Below are 11,837 nucleotides of genomic sequence, written 5' to 3'. Positions count from 1 at the left end.
ATGGAAATTAGCTCAATTTCTCCTGCAGACCAGAGTGGCAGGGAGTCACTGCAGGCTGGTGATACTCCGATACAAGGAAACAGGTGTGCATACAAACCAGGCTGTGAAAAGCCAGTGTCCATAAAGGAGCCAGAGGAGCCCTGCAGCTTTGTTTGAATAAAGGGAGAGAGTCCATGGGGACATCTGCTGCTGGGGTTTTCTCTCTCAAAGTTTTGGAGGACACAGCCTCTATTTAAACTCCTGGCCACATTCTGCCCTCTTCCTTTTCCCACTGGCTGAGGTACCAGACCAGGGGACTGCAGGGATCTTTGTACCCTCTTTTCCTTTTGCAAGGTATTAGTTCTGGTCTCCATCCAAACTGTAATAGATAGATAATGAGATGATTGGCTCTTGCAATTAAGGGATGAATATTGTGTGTATCTTAAGAGAAGCTTTATTGATGTAGAGTTATGTTATTGTGATTTGTTGTTTAGATGTTCTCTGTTCCCCCCACAGTCCCCTTCCCCCCCACTCCCTATTGTTCCCACCAGACAGCCTGGGCTTTCTACCTGTCTAGGAGAGGTAGAAAGAAGGTGTGTGTGGTATTCACATATCCTTTGAACAGCGTGAGACACAGGCTTTCCCAGGAAAGTGCTGGGGAAGGCTGTGAGAAAGCTCAGAGAAAGAAGAAAAACATTTGTCTTCATTTGCTGCATCTGTTTGGCACATATGGAATGTGTTATGGAGATTGTTTACCAAAGAGGGATTTCTTCATTGGACTCTGGTGATGGTGTTTTGATTTCATTTGACCAACTGGAGCTACTCTGTGTTGGACTGTCTCTAAGGGTCACGGGTTTTTCTTCAGTATAGCAGTAGTATAGTTTTTAGTATAGTGTAATATAGGACAGCTTAATAAAGGATTTGTCCAGCCTTCTGCAAACATGGAGTCAATGCACGTCATTCCCTGCGGTGGGGGTCCACCACAATAGGTATCAACATATACCCCTTGCATGGGAGAGTTAGGAATGGAAAAGCTTGTTGCTGGGGGGACGCGGCGTGACAACACCTGACCTTCAAATGCAGCTACAAGAAATAAATTCCACCAATAAATGGCAAAGAAGGGTTGACTGACAGACTTTGGAAGGGCCCAGGGGTGGCTGATGCACCCTCCAGGAATGTAAAAGGTGAAGCATCAATCTTGAAGATGAGGCAGCCACCTGGCAGGTAGCAGCCATGGGGCAGGGGGCCTTCCAGGGCCTGTTCTTCCTTATTAGTCCTTCTTTTATGTTTTTGTAAATGTTTAATAAATGTTTTAAAAGTTTTAAAGTGTGCAGTTGCTTCTTACAAAACCCAGTCCCTAATGTGGATGGTCATGTTACTCCTGACAGGAATGGGCTCCCTGCAGTTCGAGCTGTTCTGCAGCCTGTGCTTTTCCATACCCTGCTTTGCTCTTCAGGTGACAGATGCTTTGGGCAGGTTACTCCAGACACACCAGAGTGCCAGGGTAGGCCCAACCCCTAAAGCTCTCACAGACCTGTGCTTGACTCCAAATTAGGTAAGCATGAAACGGATTTTAAAGACTGTAGCACATCTGCAGTTTCAAGGGATAGTAAAGCCAGTGCTGCACTCTGAAAAGTAAGTCCACAGTCTGAGTTTTTGCAGCTCATTGTGATGATGATGATGATAGTATCATAGAACATTTCCTTTTGTTTTTCCTTCCCAAAATAAAATGGTGCCATTCAGCTTCTGGAGAAAAGAATTCTCAAAGGTGCAGTTTGGCAGTCATGGAGGCAGAGGTGGGGGAGAGACAGATATGCCCTGGAGGGATGCTCTGGTGGGCTCCAGCAATTAAACAAGCTACTTTGATACATAGACTAGGCCATTTACAATACTAAATGGCTGCATTAAATGGTTTTCCAGGCCTTATGCTGGCCAGAAAGCTTTTAAAGCCCATGAGAGTTTAGCCTCCATGAGAAAGGCAGCATCAGTTCCTGTGCCAGGTGAGACATAGTGTTCAAAAGCTCAGCTTCTGTTTAGAGAAGCCACCAGCCTAATGTAAGCAAGGCCAGAAAGCTTCTCCAGTCCTGCTGAGCACATGTGGCAGAGCTGTTGTGTTTTACAGCAGCTCCATGGCAGCGCAGCAGCTGCAGCAGAGGGCTCAGGACAGGCTTGGGGGGAGCAGGGCGGCAGGAAGCTGAGCAAAGCCCCTGCTCTATGACTGAGGCACTTTGTGCAGAAGCAAAGAAAGATGGTAACTTGAAGAGATTCCTGCTGTGCTCAAGGTTTGCCTCTGAAGACTGAGAGGTGAGCTTGTCAGGAATCCCAGAAAACATCAGGGAAAAGGTTTTAGGTTAGTTGTGATTAGGCACAAGTCTCTGGTGGGAAAAGAGCCTCTGAAGCAGGCTGTGAGTCATAGAGTGACTTAGTTTTTAGTAGAGCATAGATTAGCAATTCAATGCATTTTATATTTTTATTCTAGAAGTGTAAAAATATTCTAAGTTTTTCAGAATTCTAAAACTACTTTGAAAAATATAGAACTGTTGTGGGAAAAGGGACTAAATATTTGGAGAATTTTCTATGAAAAATATTCCTAAATCCTGCAAAATGAAAACTAAACACAGTAGCTGCTGGTCTCAGGTGCCCGAAGCCCAGCTGCTGCCTGCCCAGCACTGGCTGTGCAGAGACAAGCAGCTCCGCCAGTGCTGGTGGTAGCACCCAGGGACCAGAGCTGAAGCCCAAAGATGCTGCTGGAGTCAGGCCCTACACTGGCAGGAGGGCTGCACCTCCTGTCCTGGCTGGACACCAGGGTCAGCACCTTTGGGGACAGAGGGTTCTGTTATGGGTGGAACAGCATGTCCCCAGCAGTAAGTGGGTATTGCAGCTGTGGAAGGCATGTTGGAAACTGGCTTGGGGAAGGCTGATGACAGGCACAGATCTGCATGGCTGAAGTCATCTGGTCTTGTGAAGCTGCAGAGGCGCTGCTGTGGAGAGAGGAGTGGCTGAGGCCCCAGCTGCCAGTGGCACACAGGGACCCTCCTGCACAGCAGGGCCCAGAGCTGGCAGGGCTCCCCAGCACGGCTGGAGCGGCTGGCACACCTTGGCCCAGCTGGACAGCTGCCCCTCAAGGCCCAGGCGAGCAGGGGACGGCTCTGGGCAGGCTCCCTGGCCAGGAGCGGGCCCCAGAGCACCTCTGCCTTTCAGGGGCAATCTCGTCCTTGCTCTTTCTCCTCCCCACCTTGCTGTGCCTCTGCCCTGTGCCCCTGGGGCTGCTCTTGGCCAGGCAGCCTCAGTGGGAGCCAGCACTGGCTGCAGCCCCAGCGGGCCCCCAGGACAAGGCCCAGCAATGAAGGGGCCAAGGAAAGCACTGGGCACAGCAGAGCCCTGAGCCGAGTTCTTTGGACAGCCATGGACTGGCCACAGCTCCACTGCAGCCTCACTGGGAATCTTCCCGGACTACCAGCAACCTTTAAAGGAAGCTTTTTGAGGCTAAGATCAGCAAAACACTCACCATTTTCTTTTCCAGCAATACCAGATTCCGACGGAGCACATCATCAGGCCAAGTGCTGCACCAGCCACAATGGCCATCATCTTCATCAAACAAGATGTTCCCCAGCAGAAATCTCTTCTCATGCTTTTCCAGATTTTGTCAGCATGTGTTGAGGTGCCAGCTACATCTTGGGAGAAATGGGGAGCATGAGCCATTGCTATTTTCCACTCCTGAGCTGGCAGCAGGGGGGATAGGGCCAGGACGTTCTCGCTCTCTGTTTCCCTCAGAGCTGGGGCCTGCAGGCACCTTGCTGCCCCTTGGCACAGGACTGCTCAGTGCCCAAAGCCCTGAGCCTGCATGCCGTAATTGCTCTGTGCTGTACTCTTTTGCCCCCAGCAATGCTTGTCAAAGAGGTGGATAAAGACATGGAAAATACCCAGAGTTTTGGAGCTGCTCCAAAACTCCACCTTCCAGCAAACAGCTGCCTCTCTGCATCTCCCTAGAGAGCGGGAAATTGCAGGGGATCTCAGGCCCATGGTGCAGTTTGGGATGGAAGGAGCCCCTTGCGGGGCAGTCGGGGCAGAAAGGACTCCCTGGAGCTGCCAGCAGCTCTAAACCCAGCCCCAGACAGGGCCAGGCCTTGGCAGCAGCAGGAGCAGCTCAGGCTCCCTGGGGCAGGCAAAGGAGTTGTGAAAGGCTCAGCCCTGGGGCACAGCCTTCCCTCTCTGCTCTTCTCTGGGGCTGCACAGAGCACACAGGACACTCTGGCATTGCACATGGGTGGAAGATGGACAGCTAAATGCTCCTTCCTCCCACTGACAGCGATCATATGGGATCACTGTTGGGCACTGGAGTAGATATTTAGAGGCCAAGATTTCCAGAATGCATCGAATTTCATTGGATCTTAAGGTAAATGATACATGAATAATAGTGTTGACCATGATTACTCATGGACAATGATTTCTCTGTCAGGAAAGGGTTTCTGATAACCTACCTTCACCAGACTCCAAGATCCTTAAACCGTGATTTACCAGTTTTTCCAAATGCTGCAAGTCATGGTCCCAATCTAGAAAGGAGCACAGATGGGAAATGTTCCATGGTGTGCTGGGATCCCCCTTCTATGGGGAAGTGAGCACTGCAAGGGGCTCAGGTAATGCTGTGTGTCCGCACAGCCAAGCAGCAGAGAGGGCAGCTCAAGGCTCAGCAGGGCTCAGGCCCAGAGGCACAGCAATTACCTCCTGTGACTGTGCCTGGCAGCGCCTCCCTTCCTGCAGCAGAGGCTGCCAATGAGCCACTGCTTCCTCTGGGAAACTCAGCCTTCAGCACAGCCTCTCCATCCATCTCTGGAGAAAGGAAAAGGGACAGCTGGATCAGGTGGGGCTGTTCCCCAGCGGGAACGTGGCATCTTCAGTAGGCAAGGCCTGTCAAAGTCATGGATAGGCTTCAGGAAATCAGATGGGATTTGATTAGTCTCTCTAGGGCCTTCCCTCTTCCAAACAGCTGCCCCTGCAGATGTGCTCAGTGACTGGGAAATTGCAGGGGACATCAGGTTGTGCATGGCCCATGGTGCAGTTGGGGTTCCCTGTCAGCTGGTGCCAAATGCCTTCCTGCAGAGGCTGGGGACAAGCTGCAGCCAGGCCAGGCTGGGAAACAGCCCTGCAGGCCAGGAGAGCAGCAGCGGGGCAGCGAGGCTGCCATGGATCCCTTCCCACTGTGCCGGGCAGGGCCTGTCCAGCTGTGCAGGGAAAACCCCCCGTCTGCTGAGTCTCAGGGGAAAGCTGAGGAAATGCAACCACCTTGTCCTGCCTCTTTGATTTCCTTCAGCATTTGCCACATGTGTTTGGATGGCTCATGGGGTTTCTTGTGTTCTGTAGTTTTGCTCTTTCTCATTGGGGGCCCTTAGAGCAACATAGTTCCATTTCTCAGAAATGAATCCACAAAACCATTGCTCAGCCTGTGGGGTCAGCAGAAACACACGACTCACCCCTGCAATGGGAGCTGGGCTTGTGTGCAGTTGCCAACAAAGGAAAAGTCCTCTCTGCAGCCACACCTGTAACTCAAGAGCCACAGAAGCATCTGTCATCTCTGCCCCCCTGGCCGAGCTTTGGGCTCTGAGCTGGCAGCTCTCCCAGGGGGAAAGGCCTTGACCTACTCTCAGCATCTCTCAGAGGCTCATTCATGGACATGGTTTTAGAAACTGGATCGCTGTCATCAACAAGTTGAGCTGCAAAGAAAGGCAGGACAGAACAGCTCCTGTCACACAGTAGGAGATCCTCAGGCTGCACCCAAGGCTCAGCCCCGGGGCACAGCCCTGGGCTCGGCCCCTTACCTCTCTGCTCTTCTCCGGGGCTGCACAGAGCACACGGAAGGACACTCTGGCATTCCACATTCCACGGTGGAGGAAGATGGACAGCTAAACGCCTCTTCCTCTCACTTACAGTGATCCTGTGGGATCACTCATGGCTCTAGAAGGGAGCCAGACATTGTTTCCAGATTCCTTCTACCATGAGATTATGTTAAAGGAAATGGCTCCTGAGTGAGCTCTTGCCACACTGACACTGATTATTCTCTCAGGAAAGGCACAGGGAGAACTTGCCTCTAGCATTCTCCAACATTTTCAAGCCATCATCCAGCAGGGCATCCAGATAACGCAATTTACGATCCCAGTCTGGAAGGGAGCACAGATTGGAACCATTTCCATGGTGTGCTGGGATCCCTTTCTGCCTCAGGGAACTGGGCACTGCAAGGGGATCAGTAAGGCTGTGGCAGCCTGGTGGCAATGGACAAGGCCAAAGCTATCACAGAGGCCTGAGGAGCTCAGAGCTGGCTCCTGGTCACTCTCCACCCTCTTTAAGGTCCTGTGCAACATCTCTGGAGAGAGAAAACAGGGACAGCCCCAGGGCCCACGGGGGCTCTCTCCCTCCCACAGAGGAAACCCTCCCCAAAGCCCACGGGAAAACCATCCCCAGCGCTTCCCGGGGAGCAGGGAACGCTGTCCCGGGAAAGGGCAGCCAGGCTGATGGCTCACCTGCTCCCCACACTTGCAGCGGAGCAGCCTGGGCAGCCCTGGCAGGCAGGGCCACGGCCAGGAGGAACAGGAGGAGGAGGCGAAGAGCAAGGGCCATGGTGCCTTGTCCTCTGCCAGTCCCACCGCTCTTGCTGCCACCACTGTCCTGACACCACTGTCCCAATGTCAGCACCACTGCTGCCACCACTACTGGTGCCGCAACAGTTGTGCTCAAGGACTGCCTGCTCGGGCGTTGTGGTGCTCTGGAACCACGGGGCTCTGGGACCTCTGTGACCTCAGAGCCTGCTCTGACCTCAGCCTGCTGTGACCCTAGAGCCCTCTGTGACCTCATGGTCTTAGCTGTACCCCCAGAGTGTACCCCCTTCTGTACAAATGGACTGCCCTGACTGTAAATGTTTTGCTTCATCCAATGGCCATTGCTCAGAAAAACCTTCAGGGACACAGGGTCTTGATTGGGTGAAGGCAGCATCGGCACAGCAAAAAGCTGGTAATGCAGCTGTGACAGAGACATCAGGCATGGGCATGGAGATGGGAAATGTCGGGCAGATGTGTCCCTGACTGAGTTGTTTGGCCGTTCCTGGAGTTCTTTGCCCCATTCAGAGAGGCAGCTGCTGAGAGATGAGGTAGCTGAGGCCCCAGTTGCAGCTGGGACACTGTCCTGGGGTGACTTTATGATGCTTGTATCCCCACTTGTCAGTTCAGCCCAGAAATAAGTTTTGCACCTTTAGGACTGGTTCCAAGAGTGAAGGGGCAGAGGGCAAGAAGAAGCGCAGAGTTTGTTGTCAGAAACTGCACTTGCTCCCCCACATCCTTCTCCTGGACTGTGTTTTCAGCGGACAGACAAGACAGCAGGATAGAGCTCTCCTTTGCTTTTAGTTAGTATTTAGCTAGCTGAGGCAGGGAATTACTCTGGACTGTGGTTTTTCTTTTTTCATGGAACTGTTTCAACCTGCTCTGGACTGAACATCCAGAAGAGCACCAGCAGCTCACACCTGTGGCCCACCAGGCTGGGCCTGGGCTGCGGCATTTCCAGGGCCAGAGGGACTGATAACAGAATGAGTTCGCAGAGCCACAGCCCACAGAGGGGACTTTCTGAGTTTGTCATTTCTTCTAAGCGGCGAGAAGTTTTATAGTTTAATAATTTTTTTGTTTTGTTTTGTTTTGTTTTTCCTGACAGCGAATGCTTTGCCTGTTAAATATAGAGGTTTTTCCCACTTTTGTCCAAAAAAATCTTTTTTCCAAACTAGCTGGAGGCAGGCCTGCTGTTTTCTCGGGAACCCTTTGGAGGTCATCTCCCAGATTTGCCCTAAACCAAGATAAAAAGAGGAGACCTACCTGCACAGTAGGAGATTCCCACTGTGCTCAAAGTTTGCCTCTAAAGACTAAGAGGCGAGCTTGTCAGAAATCCTGGAAAACATCAGGCAAATGTTTTACGTTAGTTGTTATGACTAGGTACAAATCTGAAGTGGGGAAAGAGCCTCTCCAGCAGACTAGGTGCCCTGGGTTGTCTTAGCTCTTCCCAGAGTAAAGATTACCAATTAAATGCAACTCAAGTTTTTACTCTAGTAGTATAAAAATGTTCTAAGTTTTTTCAAATTTTAAATCTACTTTGAAAAATCCTAACTACTATAGAAAAAGGGAAGAAATTTTTTGGGTTTTCTTTGTAAAAAAAAAAATCTAAATATTTCTAAAAATTTTTAAATTCTAAAATGAAAAGCAAAGCCAAAACATGGTGTCTCAGGAGCCCCTGCCCAGCCGCTGCCTGCCCACCCCTGGCTGTGCCCAGACAAGCAGCTCCGCCAGTGCTGGTGGTAGCATCCACCGGAGCTGAAGCCCAAAGATGTTGCTCAAGCCCTTCCCTGGCAGGAGGGGCTCCTTTCAGTCCTGGCCAGACACCAGGGCCAGCACCTTCAGGGACAGGGGATCCTGTTCTGGGTGGTGGCAGCATGCCCCCAGCAACAAGCTGATAGTGCAGCTGTGGATGAGATCTTGGAAACTGGCTTGGGGATGGCTGATGACAGGTACAGGTCTCTGCAAGTAAAGATTTTGTCCAGTCTTGTGAAGCTGCACAGGCGCTGCTGTGAAGAGAGGAGGTGGCTGAGGCCCCAGCTGCCAGTGGCACACTGGGACCTATTGGTATTACCAATAATGAGGACGGGACATGCCTTGGCTTGTCTGGCCCCTTCGGCTGATCCAAATAGCGGCAACTGTGGTCTTTCACCCCAGAGACACTTTTGGCTAGCTGGATGTTTCAGCTGGGCACATGGAGACAAGTCCAGGCATGCCAGAGCTCTGGTGGCGGCGGGATGGAGCTTCTCTCGTAGAGGGTCCGTTCCCGCAGGTTTCCCTCTGCCGGAGAAGCTTTTGAAGCAAAAATGAAGGAAAGGAGTCAGTTCTGATGGAGGGTTTTAATCCAGAACTTTTATTCTGGCCTGCGGGCCTCTGAATCCAGCAACTGCTTCAACAGAACTCCCCGACTGCATGGTTGCTTATTGTAAATGCAGGCGAACCCAATGGGAAGAAATGACAATGTCTGACTCAATTCAGAAGGCTGATTGATTTCTTTATTATAACTGGCTAAAATACATTAATATAGTTATGTGTAGTATAGTACACATAGTAGTAAACATAATTCATGCCATTCCTTGTATGAAATGTGTAATATTGGATACTTGTTAGATTATGCTCGTTTGTATTAGCCCGCCCCCCAGCCCTCGCAGGCGAAACCGGGTGTATATTGGAAACTGATTTACAAGTAAGAAGGTGCGGCTCAGCCAGGAGATGAGCCATGTCTGGAGAGATACGGTATCGCAGGTGCTGATCATTTCCTGAACGACCTGGGATGGATATAATGGAAATCCTCGGACAGATACATGTGAATGCAGCATTCCTGTAAATTTCATCAAGGGATTCAACAACTCCGGACACTGAATTGTTCTTCCTCATCAACCAAAAAAGAAAATCTTATTAACCTGTAGACTCTGAATGGAAGAAAAGACTGATTGCTGAAATCTTGGCCTCAGCCAGAATTTTCCCTATAAAATCCACTTGTGCCACGATGGAGGTGTGTGGGCATAGGGTAAAAACCTCTCCTGAGGCTGACTTCTTGTTGCACACCCAAGGTCGATCCCTGGGCTCAGCACTGTGGTTTTTTTTTTTCCATGGCTGGCTAGATAGAATTTGTCTGCTGAGAAAATTATTTTTATTTTTAATTTGGCTGAATAAATTTTCATTTATAACAATACTATGTAAAAAGGAAGAGACTAAAACTACATACTCTTCTCTAACTCTAACACAACTTGTGACCCTCTCTCAAGAGTCCAGACACAGGTGGACTGGATTGGATTGGATTGGATTGGATTGGATTGGATTGGATTGGATTGGATTGGATTGGCCATCAGGCTCAAACGATCCTCACCAGAATCCAATCAAGCACTCACTCCAGGTAAACAATTCTCCAAACATAATCCATGTAGGAAAAACAAGGAGCAGAAATAGAAATTGTTTTCTCTTTCATTTCTCTCTGTGCACATCTATGAAAAATCCTGAGAGGGAGAGAAATGTGCTTGCCACAGTTGCTGTCTCTTTTACCTGGGGGAAGGGAGGAGGGAAGGGGTAAGGGGGCCCAACAACCAGGTAGAGGAGAGGAGGTCTCAGGGGACAAAGGACACCTGGATGGCCCAAAGCTCCCCAGGGGCAGAGGGCATATTTTGAATCTGCCCAATCACTCAATGCCCTTCTGGAATTCCAGAAGTGACAGACAGTGCTTGGCAGGGGTCAAGGTGGGGAAGGGAGGAGTGTTTGGCACACCTGGGAGGAAATGATCAGGGGAGAAACCCGGGGTTCAGGGTTAAACCATGAAATCACACTGCAACAGGAATCCTCCTGCACAGCAGGGCCCAGAGCTGGACGGGCTCCCCAGCACGGCTGGAGTGGCTGGCACACCTTGGCCCAGCTGGACAGCTGCCCCTCAAGGCCCCGGCGACCAGGGGACGGCTCTGGGCAGGCTCCCTCCCACCCAACAAAGCCCAGCAGGCCGGGAGGAGAGCCCGGGGCCAGTGCAGCTGCTTGGGCAGTCACTGCTTGGAGGAACAGGGACCAAACCCATCCCTGCCAGCCCTGGCCCTCCCTGCCCCGCGACAGCTCCCCCAGCCCCAGGGGACAGAGCCAGGCCCTGTCAGGACCCAGTGCAGCCCCGGCCGAGTCGGGAGCCAGGGCTGGCTCTGGCCCTGGGCTCACAGCAGGGCTCTTGCTCGGGGCTGCTCCTGTGCCTGGGGCCTCTGGGCACTCAGGGCCGGCTGCGGGAGCAGCTGCAGTGGGAGGGACATAGTTGGTGCACGAGTCCCGATTCCCCGGGGCTGTGAACGAGCTCCAGAGGCCTGGAAGCCCAGGCACCTCCAGCTTTGGCTGCTGCCGGGCCATGCAAGGGCAGGGCCTGGGGGAAGAGCTGCTGCCACACAGCCGCGCCAAGGGCTGAGCCCGGCTCAGCCTGGCACAGCAATCACCTCTTGTGCCTGTGCCCGTGCCTGGCATCGCCTTCCTTCCTGCAGCAGAGGTTGGCACTGAGCCACTGCTTCCTCCAGGATGTGCCTCCTTTTGCAGAGATGTTTGGTCCATTTCTTGAGAAAGGAAAAGAGACAGCTGGATCAGATGGAACCATCCGCCATTGAGGGAGGTGGCATCTTCAGGAGGCAATGCTTTTCAAATCATGGTTAAGGACCAGAAAAACATCTGGGTTTTGGGACTGGGCCATGGCCCTCCCTCCTTCAAGCACCTGCCAGGCCTGGGCAGAAGTCATAAGGGGATGGCCCAGGGCGAGGGCACACTCGTGCATGGTTCTGTCCTGGCACCTGCAGCGGTGCCCCCCTGGCCGAGCTTTGGGCTCTGAGCTGGCAGCTCTCGCAGGGGGAAAGGCCTTGACCTACCCTCAGCATCTCCCAGAGCCTCCATCCTGAACGTGGGTTGGGAAGCCAGATCACTTTCACCAGCAGGGTTATCTGCAAAGAAAGGCAGGACAGAACAGCTCCTGTGACACTGTAGGAGATCCTCAGGCTGCACCCAAGGCTCAGCCCCAGGACACAGCCCTGGGCTTGGCCCCTTCCCTCTCTGCTCTCCTCCGGGGCTGCACAGAGCACACGGAAGGACACTCTGGCATTGAACACAGGAAGAAAACTGACAGCTAAATGCTCCTTCCTCCCACTGACAGTAATCCTGTGGAATCACTCAGGGTTTGAGAAGGGAGCAGGGCAGGGTTTCCCAATCTCAACAGCCTTCAGACTCTTAAGGGAATGGCACATGATTGAGCTCTTGCAACATGGACATTGATTGTTCTCTCAGGAAAAG

The 11,837-nt window shown here is 51.9% G+C and overlaps 1 protein-coding gene across 1 annotated transcript in view; it reads right to left on the bottom strand.

Annotated features, from left to right (window-relative positions):
* Window positions 1-9,036: 9,036 nt before the first annotated feature.
* The window catches only part of LOC116807435 (nuclear pore membrane glycoprotein 210), a 62,288-nt gene continuing 59,487 nt past the window's right edge, over window positions 9,037-11,837 (bottom strand). The window contains 2 exon segments of the mRNA XM_072918099.1: window positions 9,037-11,113; window positions 11,420-11,491. The gene's annotated coding sequence lies outside the window, so the exon portion shown is untranslated.

This window comes from Taeniopygia guttata, chromosome 24 (genome assembly GCF_048771995.1).
Source record: "Taeniopygia guttata chromosome 24, bTaeGut7.mat, whole genome shotgun sequence".
In the NCBI taxonomy this organism is placed as follows: Eukaryota; Metazoa; Chordata; class Aves; order Passeriformes; family Estrildidae; genus Taeniopygia; species Taeniopygia guttata.
Note: the sequence above shows the minus strand (reverse complement) of the source record. Positions and strands in the feature narration are given on the sequence as shown.